Here is a 13,487-nt window from a genome sequence, read left to right as displayed (position 1 = left end):
AAGATACCCATAAGATTAATATAGGGCTAGTATTGACTGAGCCTTTCGAAAAGAGCCAAGACATATGTTGATCAAACTGATAGTGATTACAAAATAAAAAAATGACTAAAATTGTATAATCTTTGAGCTAATACAAAATTATGCCTTTGCAAATAATGCAAATTAAATTTGCACCACACAATGCATTGAAATGCAACGTTTGTAAAGATACCTACATGATATATATAGGGCTAGTATTGACTGAGCCTTTCAAAACGAGCCACGACATATGTTGATGAAACTGATAGTGGTAAAAAAAAATGACTTAAATTGTATTGCCTTTGTGCTCATTCAAAATCATGAATTTGCTAATAATACAAATAAAATTAGCATCACACAATGCGTTGAAATGTAACGTTTGTAAGAATACCAACATCAATAGTATAGAGCTTTATTTTACAAAGCCTTTTGAAAAAAGCCACGACACACGTTTCTCGGATTATGGAAGTGTAAACAATGATACGCATGATTTGGTGAAAATACCCACCGTTGATTTATAAGTAAATACAAAGCATAGTCGAAAACAAATGAAACAATAAGATGTATCAAACTCAACAAACCTTTGCAATGAATACTTCTGTGTTGGCAACACTTGGTTAATTTGTACTCTTATTCTTTCTCGATTGCTTTGTCGCGGCCTCGCTTTGTCAAAATGGCGGCTGTGAAAATTTGCCTCGAAGCGCGAAGTCTCGTTGGGTCGCAAGTATCGTTTCCCTTTTGCGTAACAACGCGTTAGCTTGTTCTTCGGTTCAGTGAGTGTCTCATCCCTTTGTTTGTATAGGTCCCTGGCTTACCCCAGGGGTTCCAGATTTTTAAATGTACACTTTTGTGTCTGGTTTGACTTTTCAACAATGAATATTGACAAAAAACACAGTTTGAAAAAAGTACGTCTCGTATAGGCATTATATATACACTATATAATACTACGAGGGGTATTTTTGTCAGTATTTGTTGTTGAAAAGTCAAACCAAACACAATACGTATACTTTTAACAATCTGGAACCCCTGGGGTAAGTGCGGGGGGAGGGCAAATTTATGATACTGCTGCCTGTGGATCTATTCTGTGGCAATTGCACTTTACCGGTACAAAAAAATAACGGAAAAGCGAACCCTCACCTGCAAAACCTAACTAATAATCCTAAAACCTAATAATCCTTTTTATCCTATATACCTTAATATCGGGGGCTACCGCGCGTTCATATCGTATGCGTTTTTCAACGATATATATATTGTATGCGTTTTACCGTATGCGTTTTAGGAACCGCCGTAAACACATAAAGTGCAATCTAGCCCTAGTCTGTGTGGTAAATCAAGTGTACCGAAGATTATTTTTAATTTCTTGTATATCAACTTTTCACAACAGGTTAACCTCTGCTGCATTTTTAGGGTTGAAAAGCCACAGGTTGTGAACAATTGTGTACATGTATTATATGTCTTAGTTTCTTCCTCACCTGAATAATTTGACAGTGTGTGATGATGAATATGCAGTATCGTGCATATCACAATGTGTCGACCTGGAGCTCCTGCAGTTAAGACTCAAAAGGTGGGAAGAATTTTTAATATTAAGAGCTTAATTCTATGCATTAATCTCTGAGTCTGACTCACTGAAAAACATATTTTAAAGTTGACATGGTCTAGTGCCATGTGGGTCAACCAGAGAACCTTTTAAGCCCCACCTATATCACCACAAAAAAACAATTGGATCTATCGTTAAAGTACCTATTCTCGAACCTCACCTTTTTTCGAACCCTTCATATGTTTACATTTCATACGCATGCCCGCACACGCACTTCGTCACCTTTTTTATGTACAGTCAAGTTACCATTACTGGATCATTACCCATAGCGGATCACTTTGATGTTCAAGTCTGCGTAAAGAGATAAATAGTTGACATTTTTAGAAGATTTTTTGCACACAGCATCTTCAAGGCTTGTTCTTCAAAACGCATTGATTGAATTGTTATCTGAGCTTCTCTTTGTCAAACATTTTGGTTTGTTTTGCTGACATGTATATACAACTTTGTTGACGTCTGACTCATTTCCAAATCGAGGTTGAACATTATTTGCGGCCACATGCTATAACTCTGTTGGAAAGTAAGAAGTTTACGCATTAATTTAAAGGCCATTTAATAGTCTTTGTGCTTGCAAAAGTCCATTTCAGTTTTGATTCGTGTTTAAAATTTTGCAACACCTTAAATAAAATGAAGAATTAAGGCAATAACGGATCAAGCGTGATAATATGCGTATTGATAATATATTATATTAAAATATATGCAAATCCTGTTGATTCTTTCAATAAATGATCTCAATCTGAATGTTTTATTTATGCTCCATGTTCAATATCGATGATTAGATATGATTCAAACAATTTACATATTTAGAATTTTCAACAGATAATTCACACGTCATGCCTAAAGTGTAGATACAAGATAACATATAGAAAACAATTAATAACAAAAACAATGAATATAATTTATAACTGGCAATGTTACTTGGTCATTGTAAACAACACAGTTCATGTTTCAACCATTCAAATATCGTGTTAGGTGCCCTCCTGAATGGTTTCGATCGCGTGATCTGTTATGGCTACAACTGATCCGGTAGTGCATGAATTCTGCCGCGAAAAAAGGTATCACAAATACATTTTGTCTGCGCTTAGAAATAAGACTATGTGCTAAAACAGTAAATCAAGGTAATATTTAATCTAACTGGTGTAAAAGAAGTCTCAAACCATTTATTGCTTTTCACCAGAACAACTGTATTACTCTACTGATCAGGTAATGTTAACTTGACTGTATATGTAATTTGTTTATGCCGACTTGCACGTAGCGGCATATCAATGAAAATGCATAAAAATATGTCGAATTTATAGAGTAATCATAAAACACGTAAAAATTGTAGTATTCCTTAATGCTTTTTACATATGTAATGATTTTCATTATAACAACTTATGAAGACATGGTCTTATTCTCGTTCTCAACTTTGCTTGACAAGTCACGTGACCATGGTCAAATCATGGGGTGAATTAATTTTTAATGATGTACACTGAAGGGTTCGAAAGCAGGTACTCGTTGTTTGGGCGGCATTGACAGTTTTACATGATATGGTGGTGCTGGAAACTTGCAAAAAATCTGTAATCAAAAGAGGATTAACATAACAATTAAAGTTGACAGCCATGTAGAGTTCTATGTCAAAAAGAGTTCCTATTAATATGTTTCACGATTTTCAATCTTAATCGTCACTATATTTGACGTGTCGAAAATTAAGAGGTTTCCTCCCCAGACGTTTTCTCCCTGGACGTTTAACCCCATGACCATTTTCCAATTAAATAGATCTAATTATAATTGTTGTTATAAGTGCCTGAAATTTTTCTTTTATTAATTGAGATCATTGAAAAATTGAGTAAAAGCACAGCTTTGATTTTCTTTGATGGTCATTTTAAGTGAAATAGTATGTTACAAATTAAACTATTATTGTATTAATGAATTGAGTAAAAGCACACCTTTTATGTTCTTTGATGATCATTTTAAGTGGAATAATATATATACAAAGTAAATAATTATAATTATTGAATTAATGAATTCATTTTGGTACAAACTAATTCAATTATACCTGTATATACTTAAAGCATTTTACACTGATTCATTCTGTTATTAGAATTTACTGCAATACTATAATATTATACATACATATCATAGTGATAGACATTTTCAGAGTTTGTGAATTGGATATAATATTCATATTCCATTTTGATGTCTATATATCCCTTCATACATTATTATTTTCCATCAAATTTTTTACATATTGATTCAGTCTGTCATCAAGATTATCATACAGTATAATAAAAAGTTGGACACTTATATGTTTAGTTATGCAGAATATTTACAATTGACTATTACTATTTACCATCCCATTTAAAAAAATAAAAAATTGATTTAATCTGTTGCCATAAAAATGTGACAGCATTTTTATGTTTTCCCTAATATTAAAGTTACAACACACACCTACATTATACAATTTTGCACTTATGGTGCAATATACAAGCGTTGATTAGATTAGCAAGTGTATTATACAAGATAACAGCTATCGTATAACGGGTACATTTGGTGCAATATACAGGCCCTTTAATTAATCGCCATTGATGAGATTAGGTGACATCTTTATAGAGGGATAGTCATTCATAAGATGAGATTAGCAGTTTAGCACATTATCATACAAAAACATTTTTGAATAGTTTATCACTCACTGTATTAATTATTATAAATGAATTGATTTGAATTTACTTTATTAATAGTATTATATAACCCTTCTTAAAAAAGTGTGTGAAATGTACGTTTTAAGTACGTTTTGCGTGTGTTAAACGTGGCGGTATTGGCACTGCGTTTTTTGTGTGCTTTTTCTTACCGAGTGAGTTTTTAACAAAAACAAACAAACAAGAAAATGTGCGCTTTTTGTGGATAAATGTGCCCTTTATGTGCGTTAAACGTGCGCTTTTTATAAGTGTGTTCAAAGTGGGCTTTTATGTGCGTTAAATGTGCGTTAAACGTGCGCTTTTTATATAAGTGCGTTTTTGACTACCATTTATGTGTGTAAAATGTGTGCTTTTAAGTGCATTAAATGTGCGCTTTTTGTGAGTTAAATGTGCGCTTTTTTTTATTTAAAAAGGGCACATTGAACTCACACAAAGCGCAGTTATAACCCACATAAAAGCGCACATGTGTGTTAAAGTGCGTTTATGTGCATTAAACGTGCGCTTTTTATTAGTGCGTTTTTGACTGCCATTTATGTGTGTAAAATGTGCGCTTTTAAGTGCGTTAAATGTGCGCTTTTTGTGAGTTAAATGTGCGCTTTTTTATTTTAAAAGCGCACATTTAACTCACAAAAAGCGCAGTTATAACCCACATAAAAGCGCACATGTATGTTAAATGTGCGCTTTTATGTGCGTTAAATGTGCGCTTTTTAAATAAAAAAAGCGCACATTTAACTCACAAAAAGCGCACATTTACCGCACGTTAAGCGCAGTTTTCACCCACACAAAACGCACAATTTACGCACATGAATGGCAGCAAAAAACGCACTCACAAAAAGCACACATGTGCGTTAAAGGTGCATCTTTTGCCTTAACAGTTGATTCAATTATATGCTGTTTAAAGTTTTTTTAATTCAGATATGCAATAAAAACCAATAATTATATAAACATATATATTTGTGTATTTTAATAATTACAAGATAATTCAATTTTATACTTTAATGTACACCAACAGTTTTTAACATACATGAGTAATTAAATATCAATGGCAATTTGATGAAATAAAATATAAACATAATTTGATTATAAATAAACAAAAAATAATAGCATACTATAATAACATGTACAGTATATACATACGAACAGCTATATACATAAGAAAGATGCATATCAATCAAGGCCTGTCAGCATTTCTTTGAGGCGGCGGAGTGCAGCTCTCATCTTTCTCTCCAAGTCTGCCACCAGCCGGTCAAACTTCTTTGCAACTATTATACTGTCATGGCCTTTGCGCGATGCGTCTCGTGCATGATCTCATTTGATCAGGTCCTGAAAGATATTTTATAATGTAAGTGTTGAATATTGCTGTTATGGTAATCTTGTTGCTATAAAAATTATAAATTTAAATCAAAACTAGTTTGTTTGCTTGTTGTTTTTGGTTGTTTATCTTGCAATTTTAATCCCCTGATCACATGTGACTTAACGCTTTTCATAAATAAATACGTTTGATAGAAAATACTGTTCGAAAATGTACCAAGATACGTGGTCTCATTTTGCTGTGTGGACTGGTCGGAAGTGTGACACCTTTAAAATACAATAACCAGTACCCTGTATAGTTTTACCTCTAAACAAATCCAGCTTTTCTTGGTCAAGGAGAGGGCGCGGTTTTCCCACTCCTGTTCTCCTCATGTCGGCCAGCTTGTGCAGGGTAAAACCTGGTATTCAAGTCCATACATCAGGTAGTCTCTCTTTTGCTCCCTTTTTTGGCAGGCGATGCGATGATGCACATTCTTTCCAAAGGGTCTTCTGATCAATGTAAATTTCACGGTCACCATGGGGTTTAACCTTTAAATTTAAAAGTTCTCATTTAATATGGGGGAAAAATCTGTTCATTAATGACCAAAAATAGGTATAAATAACTTTAAGATGACAATAACCATAAAATACAGCCATAATAATTCAAATGGTGTTGTTTTTCTTTAAAATTGCATTACATTTACTCATCCATTTACATTTCCCAGTGACAATACATAAATATGATAATGATCATAATTAATTCAATAAACTAAATAAAAAAGTGATGCAGATTTGAAAATACGAACCTGTTACAACAGACTGTTCTTCAGTATTCCAAAAATACAGGCAGTTGTTGAACTAGACCATTGACCTTTTCGACATTATTTTAAGGGAGACAACTCTGAGTGGATTAAGTGAGGTCGGGGGGGTACTCGATCATCTACTGAAGTGCGTCTGCATAGAGTTCTGTGTTGATGCAATTATAATTTCCCAATAATTTGCAGATATAACTTATATGGTATGTTTTTTTTTGTAATTTGTTATTAGCTTAGTATCTTTGATTTAATTGTAGTTCATGTTTATGCTTTATTTCGATTTTATTGTGTTTAAAGTAGGTAAAAACGAAACATGCCAAAAGCGGGTGGGGTATGGAAAAATATATTATTTGTTAAGTTTGGGCAAATGAGAAGTTTGATTACCTTTGGTAAAATACTTTTCTTTGAAAAGAACAATTATTTTAAAACAGATAACTATGCTGTCTTTAAATGTTATTGAATGGTTTATTGTTATAACTTATAGAAACCTTTTTTTTCAGGAACATCACAGTGTCAACAGAAGTCAGAAACTGGAATACTGTATCTCATTTTGCATGAAGCTCAAGAATTCTACACCTGGAATGTTATTAACTCTTGCAATTAATATTATACATCACCACAGTTACATAACTATCTTCTTTGAAAAAAATAAAAATAAAGATACTTCAGATGTGTGTCTACTTTATACCCTTACATTAAAAAATATCCTACACATTCAGAAATATAATAAAATGGATGGTGGTTTAAGTTGCTACACATCCAATGTTGTCATGTAGTCATTTAACATAACATGTGATGTGTTGACATGACTATTAACACTGCTAAGAAAACATTTACTTCGAATTAAATAAAGTGTCCCTGGTCAAATGTCCATTGGCTAAATATCCATATTGGTGAAACTTTCAGCAGTATCACAGTCATTCTTAACTGGTTGTTTGTTGGGCTATCCCCATTTACTACCCGTCATGGCAGATTTGTTCAAAACAAGACTTGTTCAAAACAAGACAAGTATCAATGTTTTAAGAATTGTTATTGCTTTTACAGTCTTGACGCTAACACCTAGCCCAACAGCCCGGGGCTAGTGAAATGTATTAAATTTGGGCTATTAAAATTTCCTGATTCATATAGTCGGGCTAGTGGGTATTTTAATCTGTTCTATTAATGCATAAAGATTCAGGCTAGTTGTTCAAAAATGCTAAAGTGAAGACTGCTTGTATATCCTGGTTAGTCTGAGACATTCCAACAAGCAATAACTGTGACAGTCCAAATACTTGCTCATTAAAGTGTGTATAAAATTTACAGGAGCTTGTGTGTGTGTGTGTTTGGTACAAGCTCATCTCAAAAACTGATTCACTATTTAGTTTTTAACCTAATAGAAGTAAAACCTGACTGTAAAATGAATACTATCATTATAAAGATTTTGTTGTTGGGATGAAATATTATAAATTGTAATCCCTATGATTTACACAGAAAACATGAACCCAACGCTAATTCCTGTTGATGTAGCAGAGCCAAAAGACCTGGAAGTATAGATGGTTAATGGATGATGTTCCTTATGAAAGTACTAGTAGGTACTAGTTGGTTTGTCTGTTTGATACATCTAATAGTATATTTAATTTTTTTCATTAATAATATGGGGTTAACTTAGTTATCCTGCTCAGTGGTTGAATCTTCAGGAAATGTTAACATAAGCACATACATTGTATTTGATACATGTATGTCGGTGACCCTCGACTGCAATTTGGGTTACAGACAGGGTAGCCTAAGGTGTAATTATTTCTAAGAGATGAACCCGAGTTGAGGCTTAAACTTACCAACCCATGAGCGAGTCAGAGATCAGCACTCTACCGGTTTAGCTGGCCGGGGTAAGCTGTCGGTCAAAAGCTATTCATAGCTTAAGTTATAATGTTTGTATACCATACCGACAATAAATAAATATTGATTTGATTCGATTTGGGGGACTTACTTTTGCTTAATAATGATCTTAAATAATATTATAGTTGTCAACAATATGATTTTTATGTATTTTAAAAACACAACAAGTTAGGCTTGCAACAGAACTAATAAAAATATATGGATTATTATACAATATACAAATCCCCCCCCCCCCCCCCCCCCCGAACCCTTAATCTCGCGTTATCTTGGCAGTCTTGTTACGCGTGATTTAACAATGTCGAAATCGTGAATATCACTTTATATGTCTTTAACCACCCACTTTTAATCTCCTTTGCAACAAACTTTTTGTTGATTTACTCATTGTAGTAAATACACATTTTTTTCATCACACAATACTTCATGCTGAAAGTATTTCAAGACATTTTACACTAGAATAATAAGTCTTAATTCTAGCTTAAAGTCAGTTGCTGATGCTGCTTGTTTTCAAAATATAACTTCCTATCTGTGGTTCTCAAATAGATGGTGCCTGAACAAATCAAAAGTATATCAACACCCCTTGCCCGGCTGTAGATTTTCCACACTTGCATGAGTTAGGCTTAGATGGAGGACTAATAGGGACTGGCTATTCTCTTATCTGATTCCATGCTGTGTCTAAGCCAAAAATTGCATAATTTGAGAAATACTGATAAGGCAGTCATTTCAACACCAAAATATTTATTGAATAATACACAGCACCCTTAACACATTATATTTAATTGTAACTTTTTAAATATAACATGCTGAATGGTTTTAGCAAATAATATCAATAGTATAAATATTATTTTAGTTGCCTTTTAAAATGTATGTTTATGGTCAATGTGGTAGACATTAATTGTATTAGGGTATAAATATCAGTATAAGAAAGTTCAAATACTTATTTATGTTGAGGAAATATAATTGATACTATCAAGCCCACATAATACTTTTGACACTTTCAATATTTTTAATTAGTTACACACAGTCTGATTTAGGTGGAAATTTTTAGAAATGTTTGAGATTAAAACGTAAGCAATAGGGTATGCATTGAAATTGTATGATAAAGTATGTAAACATTAAACAGGTTAATATGGACAACCAGTAATTATTCAAACTGCCCCTTATATTATTACAGGTTACTGAGATATATGTCTATGTTTATTCATTTGATGTAAATAAATTGTTAGAGGCTGCAACAATTTTGTTTCTTGTTCAATTTCTGTACAACATTTGCTAAACGGTTGTTAAAGACGCATTTTTTAAGAAGTGTGTTAAACATGTGTCTTTTTAGATACAATAGTTTAAAACAGATCATATGATAAAAACGCACTTATGAAATAAAAGACTAACTTATGCTTAAAAAAGACGCACATCAAAATAGAAAAACGCACTTTTGTGAGAAAAAACCCACATCTGTTAACCTTAAAACACACTTCTTAGATAAAAGACGCACTTCCTAAATAAATTACGCACTTCTTAGATAAAAAACACACATTTTGCTCACATCTACACTCAAAAGCGCACTTACAGATGAAGAAAACACACAAAAAACGCACTTCCTAAATAAAAGACGCACTTCTTAGATAAAAAACACACATTTTGCTCACATCTACACTCAAAAGCGCACTTACAGATGAAGAAAACACACAAAAAAACGCACTTTTTTACACAAAAATAACGCACTTGAATAGAAAAAACGCACAAAAAGCGCACTTAAATGCACTTTTGAACACTGGAAACGCACATATTAACAAAAAACACACAATTAACGCACTTTTAAGTGCGCTAAATGTGTGTTTTGGTAAAAAGTGCGTTTTTATTTGACAAGGGAAGGTAGTCATAGATGCATCTGTTGTATTTTACAGGAATGGTTTCAAAATATATGTTACACTTTCAACATCTTTTTCATTTGTTAATACAAATGAATCTTTCATATATCTTCATGACTAGAATGAAAGCTGTTGTCAAGTCAAAAGTCAAAATCCTCTTTTTTCACTCTCATATCATAAGATTTATACAAATTTGTCATTTTGCTTCATTTTAAGTTTGGTATGTTCATTTTGAGATTAAATGTCAGCTTGTGTATGCTAATTTCAAATAAAATAGTTCACAAAAATCTAGGTTTATTGATATTGTGTTCTGTAAACTGAAATATTTCATATTCTTGCATTTAAAACAATTTTTGTTAATTCGTAAAGTTATTAATTTATCCTTAAATTACACAAATTCATTTCATTTTTTTTCCTAATAAATATTATTAATATCATTGAGTTAAATTAGTAAAATATGATAAAGTTTTGATTACATTTGGTAAATACACTATTAATAATGAAATATTGTGATAGGAAAGTGCAATTCTGTTTTAATTAGTCTAAATGAGTTATAATTACAAATTAAAATATCAGTGCCATCCAATAATTTGATTAAATACATATGAATGCATGAACAAAATACAATTTTTGACAGTAACATAGTTTATTTATTTATCATATTTAATGTAACAAGAAAAACAGTTGTGAAATTAATATAAATGTGATCTAACCTTTTTACAATTCACCAATTTACCCTATTTAATTGGATTAAAAACAACAAACAAGTTCCACAACCCTGCACAGGTTAACTCAAACTGAAATAAGGTGTTAATTGTGTATTCAAAATGGGTCTGGATTACACATTATTCTAATCTTGTTTGCATTTGTGCTCCCAAATGAGCAACATGTATAAGATACTTAGTAAGATTTTGAGAATATTTCACTCATGCCACTAGTACACCAACATGCACTTACTAATAATTTACGTACATTCCTTACACAGTTTAACAAATGAAAAATGAATTGTAACCAAAAAAAAACAAAACAGGCTGCTTCATAGATAATGTTAGTTAAAGACTTCATAAACAAAATAATCATTTGATGAAAATCAAGATTATACTTCAAACAAAGAAGTATAAATTTATTGGGGGGGGGGAGAAACAGCTGCACTTAAACTAAAATGGGGGGGAGGAAACGTCTTGGGGGAAACGTCTGAAAACCGTCCCAGAATGGGAATCGAATACTGGTAGCTGGTGTGACTGCACCAAATTGACCTTTATTATCAGGCGATCAATTACTTGTTAATGAAAATCTATGGTGAAAACTTTTTCGCATTATAATTATAATTAACATTTATTATTTTAACTATGTTGTATTGTTTGATTGTGTGCTGATTATCATACCCATAGCCAGGGGGGGGGAGCATTCACACACAAAAAATTTGGATCAGTCACTGAGTATGGTCAATGAAAGTGAAAGTTCATATAAAAATGCTCTATAACTTCAGTCTCTTTTAAAAGACAGATGAAAAGTCACCAGAATGCAGGATTTTGAGTATCATTTTAAAAATTGTTTATGGGTGGACCTCCAAACCACAAACCCCCCCCCCCCTCTCCCGCACCTATCCTCTTCGCCACTTTGTAGCTCAATTATAACGCTCCATTGGTCATTGTCGGCTCGGGTACTACTTACGTGTACCCCGGGTACTCTTAAGTATACTTACATGTACCCCGGGTACCGTAAATAAACTTAATCATACCCGGTGTATATAAGACTGTTCCCGAGTAGTATTCTCGCCTAAAATCCTATGTCGTAAAACGCGCTACCGATTATCTTAAACAAACTTCTCTTTGTAAAAAAATTGCGTCAACATGCTTTGTGGGTATGAGTTTCGATAATATAGAGGCCATTTTACAGAAAATTGACATAAATGTGAATATATTTAATTTAAAAAAAATAGCCAACAACGACCAATTAAGCTTTAAATTTCCCGGGTACATTTTAGTATATGTTTACTGTACCCGGGGTACATGTAAGTATACTTAAGAGTACCCGGTGTACATGTAAGAATACCCGAGCCGACAATGACCAATCGAGCTCAATTAACTATCATTAATTGGAAAATACGCATCCCTCTTTTTAAAACCCTGGTTATGGGCCTGATCATAATGAAATGCAACTAAAACATTATAATTATGTATTTATATTTCAGCACTTAAAAAATCTTATCAGATGAAGATCAGTACCAGTTATTGGATCGTTGTACAATACCTGTGAAAAACGCTACACAGTGGTGAGTAATTTTCAAATAAAAGGGGACTTGCTCACATACTACCAATTGAACTGTGTTAAAACTAAATGTCTACTGTGCTGTTTTGGGGAATAAAAAGCAACCAAACACACCATATATTCAGTTTTGTTTGCAATAATTTATTGGATTAATTGACAAAATTATATAGCCTGTTTATAAAATTTAGTGTGTACCCATAAAAAGAGTTTTTTTGTTTTGAAAATAAACAATATAAAAAGCATTAGTTATGTTTAGTATAGAACACTGCAAGATAAGAACAATTAACTATTGCTTTTAATAAATTGTATTAACTGAAAGATTTAGCTATGTCTAAGAGTTAAATATCATATAATAACGAGTAAGAGTGTACATTAATGACAACAAAAACCTATTTATACACCACAGTGGGAAATCTTTGCCTTGCTTTGGGGAAAACTCCAAAAACTCTAAAAGGTGGGTAATGTGGCTGAATAACTCCCAATATTTTTGCTAAAAAAACTTCAGGTGATGTGTTCCACAATATCTTATTTATTTTCTAAAACAGTTAAGAAACTAAGAGGGACTATGGTTTAAATGTACAGACTTAAAAATCTAAAATCACTGTTTATTAAATCATTACATTATTACTGTTTAGATGGAGTTTATTTTGTGGGGAAGGTATTTTGAGAAATTCATTTTGTAAATTGAGTTTTGTTTGTTAAGTCCTTATCTTTATTTATTTTTTTTCTTATTGTTACAGCTGACTTCAAAATTATGTGAGTGTTCAATGTCATGGTAATTAAGACACTTAAAATCATGTAATATCCATAATGACCTTCCAGCCATTAGTTAGGACTCAGTAACATGTTCCTTTTTTGCCCATTCCTCATTGTGTCTTGTATATTTTATGTCATTTATTGAATAATGATTAAATAACATCACATTTACTATTTATGAGATATTTTCAATTAAAAAAAGTAATTTTTGTTGCCATAGTTTCAATAAGTCATGCAATAGTTTTTGGTATTTTTTATGCCCCCGATTGTTGGCATATAGTTATCACACTGTGCATCTGTCTGTCTGTTTGTCCGTCACACTTTA

General features: G+C 32.3%; 1 long non-coding RNA gene across 1 annotated transcript in view; it reads left to right on the top strand.

The window, feature by feature from the left end:
- Positions 1 to 1,374: 1,374 nt before the first annotated feature.
- The window catches only part of LOC127842535 (uncharacterized), a 34,470-nt gene continuing 22,357 nt past the window's right edge, over positions 1,375 to 13,487 (top strand). The window contains exons 1-2 of the long non-coding RNA XR_008031693.1: positions 1,375 to 1,582; positions 12,330 to 12,410. This is a non-coding gene — a long non-coding RNA (uncharacterized LOC127842535). The remainder of the gene's footprint in view (positions 1,583 to 12,329; positions 12,411 to 13,487) is intronic.

Source organism: Dreissena polymorpha, chromosome 8 (assembly GCF_020536995.1).
Source record: "Dreissena polymorpha isolate Duluth1 chromosome 8, UMN_Dpol_1.0, whole genome shotgun sequence".
NCBI classification, from domain to species: domain Eukaryota; kingdom Metazoa; phylum Mollusca; class Bivalvia; order Myida; family Dreissenidae; genus Dreissena; species Dreissena polymorpha.
Note: the sequence above shows the minus strand (reverse complement) of the source record. Positions and strands in the feature narration are given on the sequence as shown.